The sequence below is a fragment of the Parasteatoda tepidariorum genome, chromosome 7, assembly GCF_043381705.1.
Source record: "Parasteatoda tepidariorum isolate YZ-2023 chromosome 7, CAS_Ptep_4.0, whole genome shotgun sequence".
Lineage (NCBI taxonomy): Eukaryota > Metazoa > Arthropoda > Arachnida > Araneae > Theridiidae > Parasteatoda > Parasteatoda tepidariorum.
Genome location: NC_092210.1, coordinates 88,073,940 through 88,096,540, shown reverse-complemented (window position 1 = coordinate 88,096,540; position 22,601 = coordinate 88,073,940). Strand labels below are relative to the sequence as shown.

At 29.0% G+C, this 22,601-nt stretch overlaps 2 protein-coding genes across 2 annotated transcripts in view; one reads left to right on the top strand and one right to left on the bottom strand.

Moving 5' to 3' along the window:
- The window catches only part of LOC107454901 (patched domain-containing protein 3), a 130,285-nt gene that overhangs the window by 26,228 nt on the left and 81,456 nt on the right, over positions 1-22,601 (top strand). The gene's annotated exons all lie outside the window — the stretch shown is intronic.
- The window catches only part of LOC110282168 (Partner of Bursicon), a 103,825-nt gene that overhangs the window by 80,607 nt on the left and 617 nt on the right, over positions 1-22,601 (bottom strand). The gene's annotated exons all lie outside the window — the stretch shown is intronic.

Below are 22,601 nucleotides of genomic sequence, written 5' to 3'. Positions count from 1 at the left end.
TTATGGTAAAATAACTAGCAGCTGTCTGTCCATCCGATTAACCGTAAAGTTTACGGTAAAGAAAATTTTTTTCCTTCATGGTTTCGAAACCATTTACGAAAAGTATGGTTATAAAACCATGAATACAAAACTATACGGTTTTTTAGCCAATTTTTCAAAAACGTAAAAAAATAAATTATTATTTAACTAGACTTAGGGGCTCGGCTTTTCGTAAGGTAATGGGCATTGGAGAGTGTCGGAGGCTGGAAATTTTTTATGTGTTGAAGGGAAAAGAGGAAATATTGTGGTGTCACCACTAGGACTCGAACTCCAGTTCCGCCGGTCATGAGATTTACAGATAAGCCAGCTTGGCTATGATATGTACGCATTTGCAAAGAACTAAGTAGCATCATTAGGTCGTTCTAGTTGGTGCGATAAAATTCTGGTTGCTTAACCGTATTAGGTGAAAGCAGTGAATAAACAATTTTTCTCACACTTAACAGTTTGATTACCGTTTTATTTATGGTTATTTGACTGTTTTGATTAAATATGGTAAAATAACCATTCAATAAGCTGTTATTTAACCATTTCTTCCGATAAATTTTTAACAGTGCATGTATAACAAGGAGTAGCGTTAATGCTGCTACAAACTTCTATGGCAACTAATGGCATATCATCTTGAACTTCTGCATGATGATACTCCCGGTTATGTGTGGCAATTTTAATCCTGATGATGTGCCCTAACTCCCAATGATGTCCAAACAAAACAATGATGTCCCTTAGAAGTTCGCCGCAGCATTTACGTGACTTCCTGTGATACATAACGTTTTAAAAAACTAGTACATTTCTACAAAATATAGACCAAAAATGACCTTTAAAAGAAACTGCAGTTTGGAGAGAGAAACCGCTTGCAGATTTGAAATCAGCTATACAAAGAATATCCAAGATCTTTTCAAAAAAATCTCATGAAACAGAAAACATAAAAAGAATTTGTTTCCTAACGTTATTCACTTTTTATCTTCTGGTTCTTTACGTGACTGCAATTTTGAAAGCTTTTGAAACGCATACACTGGAGGTATTTGGGATATTAACATATCACGCATCCCAGTTTATCAAAATTTTTAATAAATGCTACTGTAGAATTCTAAATTGACTTTTCAATAAATGATTTTTTTTATTCGATTCATTTTTTTTTCTCATCTTACGCTGTAGATGTGTTGTACTAATACCTAATTAAATTATGATTGTTATAATAGAGCTGCAAGCGCAGGAAAGTAGTCAAATATCAATATTCATGTCTTAACAAGATAAAATAATTTAATTTTTGGAATGCTTGAAAAGCTTTTTTTTGCTTATTTATCATTATCCTACTGCTTATTTTATCGTTTATTATTATCTATAGTTACTAGATTCCCAATTATTTAAAGAGATGTGGTGGCTATTTTAACTATACCAAAAATCAAATATACTTTTAATAACCATTGATATTTAAAACTTTTAGGGTGTACAATATACTTTTAATAACCATTGATATTTAAAACTTTTAGGGTGTACTATAATGTGTTGAAATGTTTTCATGTACTCAAACTGTTTGAAGAGTTACAACAACATATTTGACCAAGAGGGCCAAATATATTTTTTTTAATTTTTATTGTGTCCATCTGTCACTAGAGTTTTTCATCTGTTTATTGTGTCCATCTGTCATTTTGATTCTTATTGCGTCCACCTATATAACCCCTACGAAAGTTCGAATTTTAGAGATTTTAAAAGGAATTACTCGCTGTAAGTTTTCTATAAACGCAATATTTTTTGGACTTAGATATGGTGTCCTCGTTTAAATGTATTAAGACTATTTGAGGGTAAAAATTAGGCATTTTATCTAAAAATATTTTATATGAAAAAAAATTTTAAGTTATATTTTATAAAAATTTAAGTTTTACAAAGCTGATTTCAAAGTTGTAAAATAAAAAATCAATATATAAGAAATTTTAAAATTACTATTTCTTTTAAATGCACCTTTAAAAACTATTTCTTCAAATCAAATCACCCTTACAAACTATTCATAATGCAACAAAACTTGTTTATCAACCAAATGTAGGAAGTTTTTAAAAATTTTACATAGCCCAAAGCAATGCAGCCATATGTTGCAGTTTAACATTAGGAACTTATAAAATTAAAAAAAGTCATTAATTAAAAATTAAGCTGTGAATGTTTATTTAGCTGAATTTTTAATCAATAAACTTTTTAAAATTTTTCAATTTTTTTATTAATTTGTTTAGTTTTTTTTAATTTCTCATAATTTTTAATACTTTTTAAATGATTTTTTTTCCTTTTTGTTTTCTGAGACTTTCTTTTTTAGTTTTCTTTGCGTAATTTATTTATGTTTTGGGTTTTATGTTCATACACCTTTTCGTTGTCCACGCGTAAAAAAGAATTTTAATTCAGAAATTCGTAAATCTGTATGTTTAAGCTTTCATTTTTATAACAGCTCACACATTTGATATTTCAATTCTTTGGCGTTAATACGAAAAAGAAATAAGGACTTGTTTGTTACTGTGTGAGAGAAATATTTTTACGAATTCAATTCGGGATACTCCAAAGTACCTTTCCTCATTTTACGTACTTATGCCTTACAAAAATGAAGAGATGAATGACATAATATTTTCATTTAATTATTGAGAAAATGATTTTTTCTTAAGAATGTGTGGGAAGTCCTTATCTAATTTATACAGTGCACTCCCGATATCTCGAACTTCGATATCTCGAACTTCGATATCTCGAAAACCTTGTTATGTCAAATAAATATTTTTCCCTATGGCATTGTATATCCACCTAATGTTAATTTGAATTCCTGTGTCGAAGAGTTTGATCTGAAAACCTTGTTATGTCGAGTTTGTTTTTCAAAATAGAAATTAACTATTTTCGAAAAAATCGGAAAGTAAGTTTATTGTAAACCAATTCTTTTTTATTTCATGCATAATTATTTTTATCTTTCTGTTAAAAATAAAATTATTATTGTTGCATGTTTAGATTTATAGTCAACTATCATTACATACATATTTAATAGTAGTAATTATTATGTTTCATGTGTCAACATTTTAAAGTAATATTTGATGTATTTTTCTACTTTTGAGAACATATTTAGTTTCGAACTTGTTATCTCGAAATTCTTCAGCATCCCTTCAACTTTGAGATATCGAGAGTATGCTGTATTTTTAAGGCCTTGCTTAGGTTTGATGAAACTATATGGAAATCATTTTCCATTAAAGAAACCTTGGAAATGACTAATTATTTTGTTTACATTTCAAAATTATTTCAAATTCAAGCAAAAACAAATCATTAAAAGCTCATTTTAGTTTCAAAAGTATTTTAAATTTAATCGTATGGTCTTTGAAAAGAATAATTTAATTGTTAATATTAAAGCAACCTGTATTAAAAAGGTACGGAAATAAAAAAAATCACTGCAGATAAAGTAAAAAACCTGGTTAAATTTCAACTGTAGTAAATGGTACATGGCAAATTGAATGAAATATTTTTTTTATTGACATACATGAAATCGGAAGGTAAGCAGGATTATTTAAATCATACAAGCGTATTCAATACAAAAAGAAAATCTTTCAGATAAAGTTTCAGGATTTTTAAGTATTATTAAAACAAAATCAGATACTGGATTTTCAATAAGAAATAATTGAAACTATAATTCATTTTGGAGAAAACTCATTTATTTTTCGTTTTAAATATCACTGATTGCTTTTCTAAGACTAATTTTGTAAAACCGTAATCTTTAATGAAAATCAATTTAGTTTTAACTGATTAAAAAAAAATTTGGTGAGTTAAAAAAGCTAAAAAAAGTAATCAAAATAAAACGTTGTGTATTTTTTTTGAGGAAAAAAGACGTAAATTTTCATTTCTTAGAATAAGTGAATGCTGGTTTATAATTTTTTTGAAACCGGAAGAGCAAGATTAAAAAGTTTGCATCAAAGCTTTCAAATGTTCGGTTGTTCAAATTGCGTGGAATTATTTCATATCAAGTAAAGAAATTCGTCGTGCTGTAAGAACCTACATTGAGATTTGAAACTTTAAAATAAGTAATATCCTTAACTTTGAAATGCATCCAAAAGTATAGAGTATACATTGTGCTCTGTATATTAAAGTGAAAAATAGCGTGAACAAAGCACAAATAAAGTACAGAGATGGACATACTATAGTTTCAGTTCGCTAGACTGGAACCTTTCGCAGAATCCAAGGAACAAATGGCAATCGAAAAGTAGAGACATAAACATGTGCAAAGTCATTTAATCAACCAGGATAGAGGAGTAAATTTAAACACGATAATAAAAAAAGGGTGATGAGAAACAGGTGGGAGATTGGACATAAACCACAGGGGTCAAAAAAGGAAATTATAAAATTGATTTTCATACAGTGAGAAAAGAGTGACTAGATAGATCAGTTACTAAATTATTAGAATTTTTCAATGTATGGAATGAAATATGAATTCAAATTTTGTAGATGAAGAGCTGTTTTGAATGATTTTAGTAGAAGGAAACTCAAATCTATGATTATTATTTTAACTACGTAGAGTTATGGAAGATTGTTTAATATCCCGATTTTTGACACATCTTTCGTGTTGAAGCAACACCTCCTAGAAGAAAGAAGGCTTCAGCACGGATCAATTTAGTAGTCCGACGTAATAAAGATGAACTGCACGGTGGATGAAAAATAAGAAAGATGTAACTACGTTCGCGCTACTAAGCTGAGCACTGATGGTAAACAGAAAATATGTCATGACGTTTGGACTACTAAAGGATCAGTTTGTTTATGGTAACCCGTGCTGAGGCCTTCTCTTTTCTAGGATGTATTGGTTCAAGTCAAAGTTTAAGGGCACGTTTAGTTAGTACAATGCATGGTAGATCAAACTGACAAGAAATTTGATAAATGCCCCAGCTATTAATATCAGCAATAGGATCTTTAAGGTTGGTGAAATTTAGTTTGTTTACAGGAAGAAATGAAAACTAAACTAACTTAACATTAATCAGTAAGATTAACACAGTATGATACTGAAATGCATACCCAAGCAAATATACATGGTGAATTTATTTATTGGTTAATTAAAACTAATACATTTAATTAAAAGAGTTTGGAATGTGCTTCCAATTACTTTTTAATACGACTACAGGCTCAGAAATATCGGTTGATCGGTGAACTAAAATATTGGTACTTTGAACTACTACCCCGTACAAGTTTAATGAAACATGAATACAGTGCTAAATTATACCATGTTTCTATCTAAGTTGAGCCATATTATCTTGGTACATATCATGGTTCATATAGTATCGTGGTGGACATTATAATTGAATGATATTATGGTTCAATACGCTTCAAAATTTCTGACACTATATATTGTTACAAATTTTGAAACTTCTTCAACCATTATAAGTTTAACACTATTGTCATAAAATCAAATCTTACTAAATATGATTACGCGATTTAGTTAAACTGTTAAGTTCAGTTGGAACATGTGAGTGAGATATTATTTGGAGTTATGTAATTTCTTCAGAGAGTTTTTCATTGCAGTTTGTCAATAAAAAAGCAATGTCTTTAATATTTAAATATTCTCAGCTATAATAAGCGTTTTTTTTTTCATTATGTCTCATACTTAGCCTCGTTTTTAGTCATTAAAGGAGTATACTTAAAGTTGTAAGAAAATGATTGTTTTAAAAAAAATATTGTCAAAGAAGTAGCGTTGAACTGCGATTCACATATGCACGAAAGGAATTGCAGTGCGATAGCAAAGTTGAAAATCTTTCATAAGATTAGTATTTATCTCACGTTTGAGATAATTATACACTTTTCTGTCCTTCTTAACTGCGACACGTACTAGGTTCTCACTGTCCACCGTTCTGTAGTAAGAAGCGTAAACAGAGTACTTTTCTACCCTAAAAAAAACTAGAGAAATGACATTTGGGACCAACCAATTCTTAATGACGTTTTGAAACGCGCCAGTGAAACAATAATGAGTATATTTGGGTTTGCACATGTTTTTAAGTCTGAAAAATTAACACACATACAATAAAGTCTCCATGGACCGTTTCTCCGGGGGCCATTTATTGTGAACGATTGATACGGATGAGGGTCGGCGAAAAATATCAACAAAGCAAAGAAAATTTATGAAAATTAATGAAGAAGTAATGGGTTTTAAAATTCATAATCTTAAATTATCTATGAAAAAATTATTATTGAAAAAAATGTACTTTGTGTGAAATAATTTACGAAGCAAAGAACGATGAATAAGCACGTCTATTTATTTAAAATATTTGGAAATTTGGTTTGAATTCTCTTTTCCCTTCTCAGCTCAAACAATAAATTATCGAAATTTATAACAAACTTTTGTTTAATTAACCGTTTGAAAACTCCTCATGCACCACAAAGTATATGAGGCTTACAGAAGTAAGTAGAAAACAGAGAAGAAAATTTAAAGATTTGCTTTACAGACAAAATTGCGCAAGGCAGCAAGACTTTCGATACTTTTGACCAGTTCTAAAAACACCAACAAACAGAAAGACGCCTCAAATCAGTCTTTAATTTAATTCGGGCACTCGCATACAGATTGCAATGAAGAAGAATGTACTCAGCATCTTCATCAGCATCGCCGCATGCACTTAATCCACTGGTCACCAGATGGAAAAGAAATAAATATCTCTTAAAATTATAACAGATAGTTGATTTACGACGGATTGTTGTTCATTTTTTGCTGGGATACAGAAAGTTCTTCATTATTTTAAAGGTTTCGAGTCCTGCTACAAATTGTTTTTGGTTGCAGTTCCACACATTGCTCCGTTTCGCCGTCTTTATTGGCACCACTATAGCACTTCTTACCTTGAACAACCATTTTTTTTTTATCACAAGTTACATTTTCATCAACTGATGCATAACCATCAAACCTTATGTTTTCCCCAAACTGCAACAAATTCTCATATTTTTCCTTCATCACTAGCAACGATATATATATTTTTTTTCATTTTAAAACGAAATAACTTTTTTTATTTTTAACAAAATTTCGGTAGAACTTCTGAACAAGAGACCTACTGGTTTCTGCTGGTTTCAAAATGATCTCAACAGGTATTATTAACATTATAAAAATAGCATTTGCGAACCGTTAGAACAAGAACCGTTGAACATAGAAGATACTTGGAGAACAGTATAGGCCCGGATTGAAGACACAGTAAATGCATTTTATACAAGATTTTTCGAAATCATTCATCATAATAAATGCATTTTATAAACCTTGCGAAAACGAAGTTTTTTTGTTCGTAATTTAATATTTAAAGAAGAAAATTCTTAAGAAATTCTTGAAACTTGATAAAGAAAATTCTTAAAACTTGATAAAGAAAATTCTTAAAACCTGATAAATCATTAATGAGAAAGGCGTAATTTAAATACCAAATTTTTTTTGACTTCATGTGGTAATATAGAGCAAAATAAACTGTTAGAATTTTTATTTTAAAATTATGTTTAAAGAAACGGCAGCAGTCTGTTCATTCAATTAACCGTAAAGTTTACGGAAATGAACATTTTTACATTTACGGTTTTGAAACCGTTTACAACTTCTATGGTTATAATACCATGAATACAAACTATACGGTTTTTTAACCATTTACAGCTAGTATGGTTTCAAAACCGAAGAAGAAATTAACTGGACATTGGAGCTAGTCTTTTCATTAGGTAGCGGGCATTGGAGTTAGGTTGTAGTTGAGTTCTGTTTTATTAAATGAATCGAGGAATGTGACTTAATTAGTTTATCTTATTGTTTGACCTTTCATACAAGATGNCGTTAAGACACGGTTCCCAGCAGATCACCGAAGTCAAGCATCACTGGCTACGGTCAGTGTGCGGGTGGGTGACCACTTGGATCAGCCTGCGTAGGAACCGAGGGTGTGTGGTATTGGTCCTTTTAAACTGTTCCACCGTAAAGTGCTCGACTTCGCGTGCAGGTCGTCGGGCTACTGAAGCGGGGGTGCCATCACCTCCGCAGAGGATCAAAATTGTGATGGCATGTCTTCGGATCATCCTCCGGGATCTTTCCCAGACCGTCGCCAATAGCCCATTGTGCAGCTCTAGTGCGACGTAAATGAACAACAACAACAACAGTCCTAATTAGTGTGACAAAATTCTGATTAAGGCCGTCAATAAAAACAGTTAATAAATGGCATTTCTCACAGTTAACAGTTTGAATACCATGTTATTTATGGTTATTTGACTTTATTAAGGCAGTCAATAAAAACAGTTAATAAACGGTATTATTCACGGTTAACAGTTTGAATACCATCTTGTTTATGGTTATTTGACTGTTTTGTTTGAATTTGCTGAAATAACAGTGAATTAAATTGTTATTTGGCCATTTTTTTCACAGTGAAAAAAAATAGTGATGGTTTGAAACACTCTCCAATTCCTTCCTGAAAATAAACTGGTTTGTATGTTTCTAATCCAATCTTTCAAAATAGTGCATCGGCAGATTTTAAAAACGTCTTCTTTTCCCTTCTTAAATATTAAATCAAAATAAATGAAGATTTGATTTCATTTTTCGAAATCATTCTTAAAATATATGCAAACCGTGGGGATTGAGTAACAACAAAAAGAGAAGAAAAAGAGTAATTTTAAATTACTCGGGAAATGAACTAGTCGGATGGTTTCAAGATCCAGAAATTTATTCATCAGAAATGTCATTTCAAAACAATATTTACAAATTCACGTATGCCGAGCTTTGAAATGCAGCGAGCAATGCCGAACTTTGAAAGTTAATGATCATAACACCAAATGATGGCTATGGAAGCATCATGTCATCTATACTTTTGAAAAAAAAAATTTTTTTTTTACTTGTTTTTTATTATATTACTAAAATTTTAACTTTGCAAATAACTGAAACTAAATTTTTTAACCCCTTCCGTCTCGCTCCCGTAAAAATGACGGGGTGAGGTTTCACCCTCTATTTCTCACTCTCGTGATATTGACGGGTTGGAGGGTTCAGTAGTAACGCGCCAATAAGAATAAACTAATTCTTTTGCCCGGAAAACATTTTATTTCTCATTTTACACACCAGATGGCAGAACTAGGATATTTAAGGTATTTGTAGATAGTTTATTTTGAACTAGATTTCAGCACTAATCAAATACGTAATAAAAATTCAAAAGACAAAACAATAGGCACTTTTATGGCCGTTTTCCTGAAAATTAACCGATCGTTAAGGGGTTAACTATTCTTTTTTTAGAAATTTTATCATCGATTTCAGGTAAAGAATTAGCTCTTTTTAAACTAGCTATTTGTGTTTTGTTTTAGTGTTACCCACACAATTAAATTTATGCTAATATAAATGTAGGGAACAAGTTATTTTGCTAACTTTTTTTTTTAAAAAAAATGCACGTTCAAACATAGATTTTTTTTTATTAAATGGGGTCATATGGTAACATATTCTCAAAGTGGTTATCAAATCAAACATTCAGAAATAACTCTTCCCATATTTTGAAGAAAATCGGAATGGGGTTTCTTATTAATGTCTCGTGTCACGCTATGGTGACAGATAAATTAGTTTTTGTCACGCAGTAACTTTCATTTTAGCAAGTATAACTACACTAGAATAATTATTTTTCTTAATAAGTTGAAACTGTCCCCTCTCTCTGTTGTTCGGATATTTACCTAACACAAAGTAGTGAAATGTAAATTTTGACCGACGTTTCATAAAGAAACATAGGAGTTGTTGTAATGGCTTTTCGAAATTTGGAAATTTTTTGTTACTAGTAATGCTTATGAGCCACGAGTAAATAAAAGCTTATGATATTTCATGACTTATTAAAATCATTTAAAAATGGAACCTTTAAAAAAGTACCTCCCGAATGCAAATAATAAGAATTTTTTACAAAATCTACCGTCCTCTTTACCTTTAAAACTGAAGTGTTTATAAAGACTTTTCACGGAAATAAGAAGTTAAAAAACAATATGCTTATACATGGGGAAAAGAATATCGTACTGTATGGTAATGGTATTTCTGTCCAAAAAAAATCATAATTCCAGTTCATAAAAACAAAATATACGGTATTTAAGCCATTCATTTGGTGAATTGTTCGTTCATATGATAACGATTTACCGGAAATTCTGGTTTTCAGAATTATTCTTCTGATTTCCGCACATTTATTAAAAAATACAAAACTAAAATTCAAATTTATCCGAATAAATAGTTTTTATTTCATGCTCTAAAGAATCATGATAAAATTACAAATTTTATCACGTTTGCCAAATTTTATTACATAATACGAAAAATTGTTGTTTTGTTAATTTTACCAAAGTGCTTTGTCAAAAATTACCGAGCATTTTAGCTGGGTTTTTTTTTAAATCGCTTAAAATTTACCGTGCTTTTATTTTATTAGTTTTTCCCATTGCACTGCAAATTTTACAAAAATCTTATATTTTTTACTGTAATTTTTTTCTTAGTGTAGGAATTAGGGAGATTATTAGGATCCTATGGAGGTTTACTTGTATAGACTAATCAACCTATACATGCTGTTTTTTAAAACAAATAAGATATAATATAAATGTTGTTATTGTTTCAAAAGAATGATTTTAAAATTATAAAGAGTCTTTATCAAACTCCTACAGTATAGAGCAGTACTTAATATATTCTTTCGAAATGTGAATTATAAAAATTTTTTAATACAAAACAATTAATATTATTAAAATCTAACTCATAACCATTGAGTCATAAACACTGTAAATTTTAAAAAAAAGGTTGTATTTTTTAATATATTTTTTTCTTAGTGTAGGAATTAGGGAGATAATTAGGATTCTATGCATATTTACTTGTATGGACTAATCAACCTATACATGCTGTTTTAAAACAAATACAATATAATATAAATGCCATTATTGTTTCAAAAGAATGACTTTGAAATTATAAGGAGTCTTTATCAAAACCCTACAGTATAGAGCAGTACTTAAAATATTCTTTTCAAATGTGAATTATAAACAATTTTTAATACGAAACAATTAATATTATTAAGATCTAACTCATAACCATTGAGTCATAAACACTGTAAATTTTTAAAAAGAACTCGTATTTTTACTATCTTTTTTTTCTCAGTGTAGGAATTAGGGAGATAATTAGGATTCTATGGAGGCTTGCTTGTATGGACTAATCAACCTATACATGATGTTTTAAAACAAATACAATATAATATAAATGCCGTTATTGTTTCAAAAGTATGATTTTGAAATTATAAGGAGTCTTTATCAAAATCCTACAGTATTGAGTCATAAACACTGTAAATTTTTCAAAAAGCATGTACTTTTTAGTGTATTTTTTTTCTCAGTGTAGGAATTAGGGAGATAATTAGGATCAGGTTTACTTGTATGTACTAATCTACCTATGCAAGCTGTTTTAAAACAAATACAATATAATATAAATCCTTTATTGTTTTAAAAGAATGATTTTGAAATTATAAAGAGTCTTTATCTAAATCCTACAGTATAGAGCAGTACTTTAAATATTCTTTTCAAATGTGAATTATAAAAAAAAATTAATACAAAACAATTAACACTGTTACAATTTAACTCTATATCTTTAACTCTAGCCATAACAAATTAATTAATGCAAATTATTCTTTCAACAAATATTTTTAATTATATTTTAAACAAGAATTTGCTTTTCAACAAGAGAAAAATCCCAAATTTGTTATTATGCATGTTGACGTAGTGCGTACATATTGTTTTCTCAAATACTTGTCTTGTAAAGAATGAGAAGAAAAACAAAAGTATGCTATTCAATCACAGCATTAAAATTGCACACCGTCATTATAGGATTTGTCCGTTCCACCTCGTTTATAAACAAAACAGCAGCTTTTTTGTCATGGTAATAGTGAAAAGTAGTCCTTTAAAGGTCATTTGGTCTCCTTAGCATTGCATTAACGTTAATTGCAATGAAAAAAATGACCACGTAATAATATCTTGATGATATTATTCCGTACTGTATGAATTACTGATACGTAGAAACATATCATTGNTAAAACAAATACTATATAATATAAATCCTTTATTGTTTTAAAAGAATGATTTTGAAATTATAAAGAGTCTTTATCTAAATCCTACAGTATAGAGCAGTACTTGAAATATTCTTTTCAAATGTGAATTTAAAAAAAATTAATACGAAACAATTAATATTATTAAAATTTAACTCAATACTTTTAACTCTATCTATAAGAAATTAATTAATTTCAATTATGTTTTTAGCAAATATTTTTATTTACATTTTGAACAAGATTTTACTTTACAACAAGACAATTATGCCAAGTGCATGTTATTATGCATGTTGACGCAGCTTGTACATATTGTTTTCTCAAATACTTGTCTTGTAAAGAATGAGAAGAGAAACAAAAGTATGCTATTCAATCACAGCATTAAAATTGCGCACCGTCATTATAGGATTTGCCCGTTCCACCTCGTTAATAAACAAAACAGTAGCTTTTTGTCATGGTAATAGTGAAAAGTAGTCCTTTAAAGGTCATTTGGTCTCCTTTGCATTGCATTAACGTTAATTGCAATGAAAAAAATGACCACGTAATAATATCTTGATGATATTATTCCGTACTGTATGAATTACTGATACGTAGAAACATATCATTGTCATTTCTTATTATTTTTTTCTCACCGACTATTCAAAATAATATAATATGTGTTTTTGTGACGTGAAAAAATGATGAATAATAATATACTTAAATAAAGGTTAAGGATTTTGCTTTATTTTTATGGTAAGGAATTCTTAAAACTACAATTCGTTCCTAATTTAATAAAAATTTTAAAGCAAATATAAAACGGAATATATTTCAATAAATAAGAGAGTAAATGGATGAGAAAGGTGCTATATAGGGGATTGTCCAGTGGCCGGAAAAACAAGACTAATTTTGTAGTTAACTACAAATACTTTATTTTAAATGTAGTGACTACAAACTATGTACTAATGAAATGTAGATACTTATTCACTACTTCACTAAGAGACTAACTTTAATGGAAAATTTAATTTACGCGTTCAAGCTGCTTTTGAATAAGAAATTGGCTTTTTTACAGATGACTTTAACTTCAGAAATTATGAATGTTTATATTACGAATGTCATTAAGTTATGTTAAATTATGAATGAAATTAAGAAATATTTATTCACGTTTACATGAGTCAGTTTGTTATTCTAAACAGTTTTGTATGATTTTATTCGTTTAACATTCACATTTTTAAGACAATAAATATTAAATTGAAGAAATATTAGGAAATTATCAAATATTTGCGATTTTGCTCTCTTTATGCTTTCTTTTTAATGTCGTCTAAGAAGTAAAGTACATCGGAAATTGCAGAGAAATTTTGCTCCCTTCCATTGAAATAGCATCAATATATCGTGTGTAGAGTGGGCGAAAAAAAATGAACATCCTGAATAACTTTTGATTTAATGATCGCATCCTCATATTCCAGGACTCCATCTTCCAGGGTGTGACCTCAAATATGTTAATTAATTAGTGCAGTCGATATTTTAAGTTACAAAATATGATATAAAAGCGTACTTTCTCTGAATAAACATAATTTTTTTGGCAGATTCAGATTTCTGACACATAGTTTGGTCAGAAGGACAGTACAAAGCTTAGATCCCTTAAATTTAATTTTAATTTTTGCGTATTTAGCCATATCTCGAGAAGTTTTTATGCGTATTGAAATTTTTTACACACAGTTATAAAATTCACTTATCACAAGATGCATAAAATAACTTCTAGCAAGTATTATATATATATATNGATTAGTTCTAATTAGTTTCAAACTTGTCGCTATAAATGTGTGTGGTAACAATATACGGGTTATTCCTCAATCGCCACTCAAATATAAACTTATTTTATTTCAAATTATTTATTCGAAATACGTCACAATTATTATGTGTGGTTATGATGCATAGGGTGTTTCTAAATAACCACTCATAATATATATTAATTAGATTACGAATGAGTTTCAGATTAATTGTAATTTCTATATGTGGTAATGATATATAGGGTGTTCCCTAATCGCTACTCTAAATATACATTAATTAGATTGCAAATTAGTTCAATTATTTTCAACTTAAACTTGTTTAATGTGTGTAGTAACGATATGTAGGTGTTCCTTCAACGGTATATATATATATATATATATTATTTTATTTAATGATAGTCGAGAAAGTTTGAATTGCAAGGTGCAAAATTTTTTACTTCATATTATAAGAATGTAGCTTTTCATAACAAATACGAAATTTTATCAAAATCATATTCAATATATTTTTAAAAATATATTAAATATTCTTTCATAAGATATGGTTTATAATGTGCGGTAAAATTGGGCATTTGCGGCAAAATTTGGTTCTGTATTGAAATTTAACATATTACCTTGGAATAAGAACCATTTATTTGATTAAACTTACTTTTCAGTTTGGTATCGTGTAAAATGTTTGATTATCAAAACTATCGTTTTTAAAACCAGAATATCCGTTGAACCATTACCACATGAACAGAAAAATTTTCAGATGAACTGTTTAAATGCTGCCTATTTTAATTTTATTTCTAGAATTAAGCAAAATTTAACTAATAAATTGAACATTTTAGTAATTTACGATGTTAAAAAGATCACATGACAGATAATTTTTATTAAAATTATAGTCCTCGTCTAACATTATTCAAAAGCAATATTTATGAATTATTCGTTAATCACCATAATCTTAAAATTAGAAACTTCACGAATAGTTGGAATTTTGAAATGACATTAGGTCCAAATTAGGTTCAAATTATATTTTTAAGTGTTTTTCATCAAAAGAGGAGGATAAGCATGAGTTAATAAGATCGAAATCAGTATCATTCATCATTATCGATCGTTCAATGACACAGATGTTCCATCCCACAAAATGCAAAAATCAATTAGAAAAAGTAAAATTTTCGCCAAATAGAAAGGATTGACCAAGAAATCTGAACTAGCTCATCATCTGAGAAACATCGAAGAATAAACGTTGAGAAATAGTCATTAATTTTGAAGCTTCCCAGAATCTTTAGGAAAGAGAAATGAAATGAAAGCTTCCTTTTTCTGTTGCTCAAAATACAAGATTGGAGCGGAAGCCGTTAAATAATGTCGGACTTCTATATAACGAACTTCCATTTTGCGAATTTCTCTATTTTGCGAATTTTTTCGAGGAACCAAGAACATTTTGAAAATTTCTTCGTAAAATAACTTCCAAACAGCGAAGTGAATTTTCTATTTAACGATTTTTTCATTGAGATCCGCTTTCCCTATTTCCCAAAATATTTCAAAACATTTTAAACTTGTTAACGCACTTTATGGTTAAAATGCCCTTGAATTGATTTTCGAAGCCACTTAACTTTTTGAGAAAGCAGTGAAATCCCTTTCCCTTTTTGTTTGCATTTCAAACGAAAAACTCGGACAAAATTAATGGAATTTATCTGTAGCTTAAACTTAAGAACGCATGTGATAATACATGTTTACAATTACTTTTATAATAAATGAAGACATGATTTCATGCATAAATTTAGCTTTTTTTAGTTGAAAATATATGTAACATGATAGTATAACACTGGATAACGTTTTGCTCTGTTCTTGCCTTCCATGCAGATTTCTTTTATGATTAAGATTTATAAAATAAATAGTAGATACTACATTGCAAGATGAGGGTGTATTAATTGCTATTTTAATTATGTCTAATGTTTATGAATTTAAAGCCTGTTTCGTGTCGTTTAAGTAATTTAGAAGGTGATTTTCTATTTAGCGAATTTTCCGTATAACGAACTTATTATCGGGATTTAGCGACTTCATTAAATAGAGGTCCGACTTCGTAATAAAAGTTATCCATATTATTGAATCAAATCTTTATCTAAGCATTAAAACTAATTATAATTAACTACCTCATCTCAATTATGTAGTTAAGATGTCTATATTATATCATAGCAGGGCATTCAGAATGTTAAAACCGTGAAAGTTAGCGTTGATAGTGAACTTTTTATAACCTGTTCCCTCATTGTCATAATTTTTTGTTTTGATGATTAATTCAAATTAATTTTTCGAGGGCTCAAATTTCTTTTTATGAAAAAAGCATTTTTCCTTGTTGGGAGGAATTTAAGAAGTGTGAGAAAGAGTTACAGTGGGAAAAATATTTATGCTTTTATTTTACCAAAAAGGGAAATTTATGCTCATTTTTCAAAAATTTTAATTTTTTTATTTCTAATAAGTGCAATCAAAATCTTAAATATTATTGTTCAAAATAAGAAAATATTACTGCGCAAATTAAGTCAAATATTACTATACAAAATAAGTCAAAATTTCATAAAATCCATACATCATATATTTAGAACAAGCTGAGTAGATTAATTAAATGAAACTTAAACTATAAAAATTTTTAAAAAAAGTATCGTCATGTTTGAAAAGTAGAAATTTTTGCAGAAATGGAAGTAGTAGAAATTTTTGAATGAATTAGAAATTTTTTCTATAGTGTTTTTAAAATGTTGCATTTTAACTTTCTATGTATTCCTTTATATTACCTCACTTCAAAGCATTTAGTAAAACATTTTATTTTATTTTATTTTATTTTATGACCGCCGTTGAACAGTCGACCCAATTTTTGGGTTTACGACTACAAATGTTCACCGCCGTAGCCTTGTAATTTTGAACCNAAAAACAGTATTTATTTCATAAAACATTTAGAAAAAACGCAAATTTAAAAAAAAACGTAATCATTTTGCAAGACATTTGTAAAAAACGTAAATATTACGTAAAATATGAATCCAAAAAAGTTAGCATTTCGTAAAACATTTGGAAAAAAAAACGTAAGCATTTTGTGAAATATTTGGAAAAAAAACGTAAACATTTCGGAAATAATTGGAGTATAAGCATTTATGACGCAAGCAATTTCATTTGAAATTTCCAATTACACTCGAAGAATGTTTTTTTTTAAAATAAATTTTAAAAAAAAACATGGTGAGGACAGCTTTTGATCTTCATTTTGTTTAAAACGTAATTGATCTTTCTATTTTCTAAGAGGCCCTTCCCTTCTGCGGAAGTTGGTTCACGTGAGCTATAAGACACGAGACCTCCTTAATGTGGGCCTCAAAAACGCGACCTCTACAAGGAAAAAAACTCAGAAGGGTCCAAAATTCGAACAGAAAAAAGAAGAAAAAAAAGTAATTTGTCTTCAAGTGAAAGTGAAATGATCTGATCTCCACGTGTTAGCCTGCAATGTTGTAACTGAAATCATTACCCCTCCCTAAACAGGGTCATGGTTTCATAATCGACAAAAAAAGGGGGTATTCCGAATATTTGGGTATTAGATGGAACAGGTTAGCATGGTATTGGTTTCTTACCACATGGGTGTCGCAATGTTTGAGGGAATTCGATCGACCTTGAGGAACTGCAATTAATTGTAATACGTTCTTGAAAAAAGAACATTCAGGTAGGGGGGGGGGAGAAAGTTAATCATGGGTTTTCCATCATTACGATGTTTCGTGGGAAGGCTATAATTAAACTGAAATAAATGTAATTTTCAATCAGAATAATTAATGGAAGAGTTTAAGAACAACAAAAATTAAATTCATAATTTTTTTTGTTTCATTTGCATGCAAAATAGCAGCATAAAGCTGAAAATAAAATGAAAAACATATCTTGATTAGGATAATTTTTTCTTAATGAATATCTCATAGAATTGTGAAAAAAATGAATGGTAAAAAGAATTTTTTTTTAACGGCAGGCATTGAACTTCTCATTCTCGAAAGATGCCGGAAGTGTAGTTCATTTTATCCGGTGTGCACCTGTGAACCTAAGTCACGGAGGCGCGCAACATCACCCATGCTATACTGCCTCAGTCACCCGTTCATAGCAGGCTGCATTCACACAGAGCGGGATTCGAACCCGCAACCATTGGCTTCGCAGTCAAGCGCGCAGACTGCTTGGCCTCCGAATTTAAAATCATTTTTCAAATCAAAAAAAAGGAAAATGAAAGCAAAATATAAATTTAAAAATTAAAAAAAAAACATGTATGCATTCTTTTAATTAATTTTTATACACACACAAGCAATAATATGCAAATAACAAGTACCACGCAATGTATTAAAATACATAGTTATCATTACTGAATATGTACTGTCATTGCAATTTCTTATTTAAAATTCTTGACTTTAAATTTCAGATTCGTGCAGATGCCTGTTTATTTCTAAGGTCGACCTAAAACTAAATAAAATTTAGACAATAAAATTAAAATTTAGACAATAAAATTAAAATTGAGACAATGAAATTAAAATACACGAACAAATAGTAAATCTAAGTTAAGTAAAAGATGTAGAAGATAAATAAATATATTTTAACAAATCCGATGTGCGATACGGTTTTTTATTTAATTAACTTCACGTAAATTAATACTCTAACAAATGTGAAGAGACTTAGCTCGAACTTATCAAGCTATCTTGTTTGTAAACGATCATTTGGCATTGGCGTAATAGATCACGTGACTGTGTATCAGTAATCGTCTTCTTCTTAAGTTGCAAGTACCCAAATAAGCTTACTATAGATTCTAATTGCTTAAAGAATGAAAGAGAATTTTCTTTTTCTATAGAAATTTTAGAAAATTGATGACCCCAAAACCTAAAAAGATAAAATTAATTACAAAATATTTTGTATTTTCAGGAAACATTACTCAATATTCGTATTTTAATTGGCTCATTTTAAACACCGATTTCATTTTAAAATCATTAGTTTTTTTTTTCTTTTCGCATATCGTCATACCACTTAATTATATTTCTAAGAAAACCATGAAATAATATGTTCGGTCACAAACTAAATAAGATTTTCATTTGTAGAATTGCTGATAATCGAGTCCTTCGATGTGTTTGTGTAACCAAAGCTTTCAAGGATTTAAGGCACTTTTCCTCCTTAATCGAGGAATCTACTTTTTTCCTCAAATATTTTCCCTTCATTTATATAGGCAACTCTTTTGTATTTCTCGCCTCCATTCAAATGCGGCTTTAAATTTGGCACTTATTTATCGTTTCTTGCAGTTTGTTTTACATACTTTAACACGCAAAGAGGAAAAACATATCTGGGTATTTATTTGAAATGTTTTTAATAAGTTCAAAGGACACGTAATGGTACAAAAGACTTTTTTTCGCAATGCACAAAAGTCGACATAATTGATTTAACCTGAATTTTATACGATTGTTTTTTAAAAAACAGTTTTTATAGTATTTCAATTTAAGTGGAAACTTATCTTAAATGAGTAGGCTTTGAGTTTCACCACTTTTACTTTAATGACAAAAAATAATAATAATAATAATAATATCTTTAAGTCCAATTTCCTTTTCTGACTCTATCTAATTTAAAAAATACAATTCCTGCTAATTTAAATCCATCATTTAAAGTTAAGGCTTAATACGTTTCTTTTTCTTACTCTATCTAATTTAAATCCATACAATTTCTGCTAATTTAAATCCATCATTTAAGGTTAAGGCTTAATACGTTTCTTTTTCTGATTCTACCTAATTTAAATCCATTCAATTTCTGCTAATTTAATTCTATCATTTAAGGTTAAGGCTTAACTCATTTCTTTTTCTTACTCTAATTTAAAGAAATTTCAGCACTACCAATATTCTTTAAGGTTAGAAGCCGTTCTTTAAATATATTTATGGTTAGGTAGCCTTTTTTTAAATTTCTTTCCTTACATTTATGTTATATCATATCTAAAGTAAAACAAATTAATTGATTGCTTGATTGCTACTTGCTACTTTGATTTGATTGCTACTTGCCAGACGTGAATGAGAAGAAACAAAAGTGATTCCAATCACTTTTTTTCGAATCACTTTTTTTTCTAATTACTACTATTTCCAATTTGTATATTTTCGAAGCAAATGGAATTTTTACTAACGTAATATCTTATCGCTTCAGTGTCTTGGGGTTACTTATTTAAAACTGTTTTATTATTTGTAGTAGATATAAAAAAAGAATGCATAATTTTTCACTAAAAAGATAAATTGATTTCGAAAAAGGTAAATTGATTTCTAAATTCTATTACGACAGAATTAAATCTATAAGTTTCTGCCCAATAATTATTCTTATATTTTATGCACTAAAGAAGTGGTCGGTTCCAATGCCACATCGCCAAGCCTGCTTCGTGAAACCGAGCAAATTTAAGGTAGTGTGTGATTCTTGTCTTTCAGTGGCGCCATCTATGGCCAAAAATTCGACTTCTGCCACATCATACGTCGCACCCGTTTATAGGGTGGACCCAATCCACAGATCGTAATTTTGACCAGAATCAGAGAACGATCGATCTCCACATCCAGTACCCCAGAGGTATTGAAAATAAGCATACTTTATAGTAATACTGTAGGGATCTTTCGATGCAACTAGCCTATTTGACAGTAATGCTAAGCAAACAGCAAATTTTACCGAGCCTAAAGTCTCAAATTTGGTCCTTGTGTTCTATACGAATTAAAGAGGAAAATTAAAGAAAGGTGTTATTTCGATATTTTGACGATATACCCAGCACCCTACCGAACGGGCTATCCCGGCCTTTACTAAGGAGGTTGAATTTAAGATCAAAAAGATCAAACATATCATAAAAAATTCACTAAGCATAAAATGTAATAAGCATAAAATGTAATAATTAATTAAGCATAAAGTGTAATTATTCATTTAGCATAAAAGAAAAGCAGAAAATTTAAAATTGTCAAAATTGAATCAATTAAGAGATTAGTCATGATCTACCTTATATTTGCGATGCAATTACAGTGTATGGCACACAAATTACAGACTGAACTTTTACCTGATCTCAATCTCCAAGTAAAGGGATATCTTCAGTAGGACCGTAGATTTGTCATCATTGAATGCCTGACATAATGTAGGTGCCAATGTCCTCCAGGGTTTGTCGTTATGGAGCACCGTATATTTCAAGTCGTATGTAAATATATGGAGGTTATAGTATTAACACAAGTGGTTCTATTTCAGTGGGACTTTTCTTTTTTACATATTCGAAGTTCCTGTATTTTATGGTACAGAAATGTATCTAAACATTTCTTGGCTGGTAATAAACTTTGTTTTATGTGAGAATTTTTAGATTTTTTTTCTATATTACTTATGGTTTACTCTTACTCGCAATTATTTTTAGCTGCTATTGTGCGTCATAATTTGGCAAAAATTTATTTCGCTGATATTTATCCAACTTTCCTGAATTAAATTTTTCTAATCTCTTCAATGTCCTTTAAATTTATGAAATATAACACCATCGAGATTATTACGGATAATTCAAAAATTCTTTTCTTAGTTAAATTTTTCAGTTTTGCTATTTTAACACTTTCTTCTCTATTTTCCAAATTGACTTTGTTTATAACTCAATCTAAAGGAATCTTAAGGGTGAAAACTTAGTAATTGATACTTAAAACACTAAAAATATATTTATTAATTAAAAATTAATAATGACCTGCCACATCTGTTTAAAAAAATATTGACTAATTCTAAACAATTCCATGAGAGTAAATGAATCAATATATTTTTAAATATAATTTTAGTTGAACAGCATTATTTAATGACTCTATTTCATTGAAATATAAAATAAATACCAAAATATTCTGTGTTATTTTAATGAAAAATTTTTTTTTGCTTCATTTAAAAATTATGAGAGGTACTTTATTAGCATGAGAGGTAATAATTTTTCTTATACTAATGGAATTTCGCTATTTTCTCTCTCCCACGATGCTGAATGTGGCGATAAAATAATTTAATTGGCTATTTTATTTAATCCTTATACGACCTCATTTACATAAATGAACTCTTTTTCTGAAGCTTACATTTCATTTTATTTTCATTAAAATTACTTCCGCAGACGTTTCTCTCAAAATTATATAAGTTTTTTTTCTCACTATTTTAATAGATTTAAACTGCAATAAAGCACGATTTTAAACATTTATACTCGATCAAAAATGCTAAGATGGATTAATTTAATCTTTTATAAGAGGTGTTCGTAAACCTCTTAAAATCAGGAAATTGTTGCAATATTATGCTCTTCATTTAACTCTAAGATAAACTAAAAAGAGCTGAAGGAGAAATCGTTGAGATAAGCTGACTTTATATAAAATTAAGCGAATAAATGCAAAGTTCGTTTTTTTAGAAGGCGGGATATTACGGATTGAAAAGGAATGAAATTACGAAAGGCAAAATATTATTTTTATTTTATTATTATTTAAAAACAAATAAAGAAAGTAGTGAAAAGTATGCTTTCTCTTAAGAATTTTTACTTTGAACGGGACGAAAAACGAAACATCAAAATTTTGGAGGAAGAATTGGCTGTTATCTAAACATCCCAGCTTTCTCTTACATTTTGACAATTAATTTGGGCATAGATATTCTATATATTGACTTCATTTTAACTCATTTTATTTTAATCTTTATCAATATTTACGCTCCTGGCTTATTGAGTAAGCTGACACATAAGATAATAGGGAATACGACTTATCTTAGATTCTTATAGAACAACCAGTATAAATTGTAAAATTTTTTCTTTTTCGAAAACGGAAACCTAGAACTAATGATT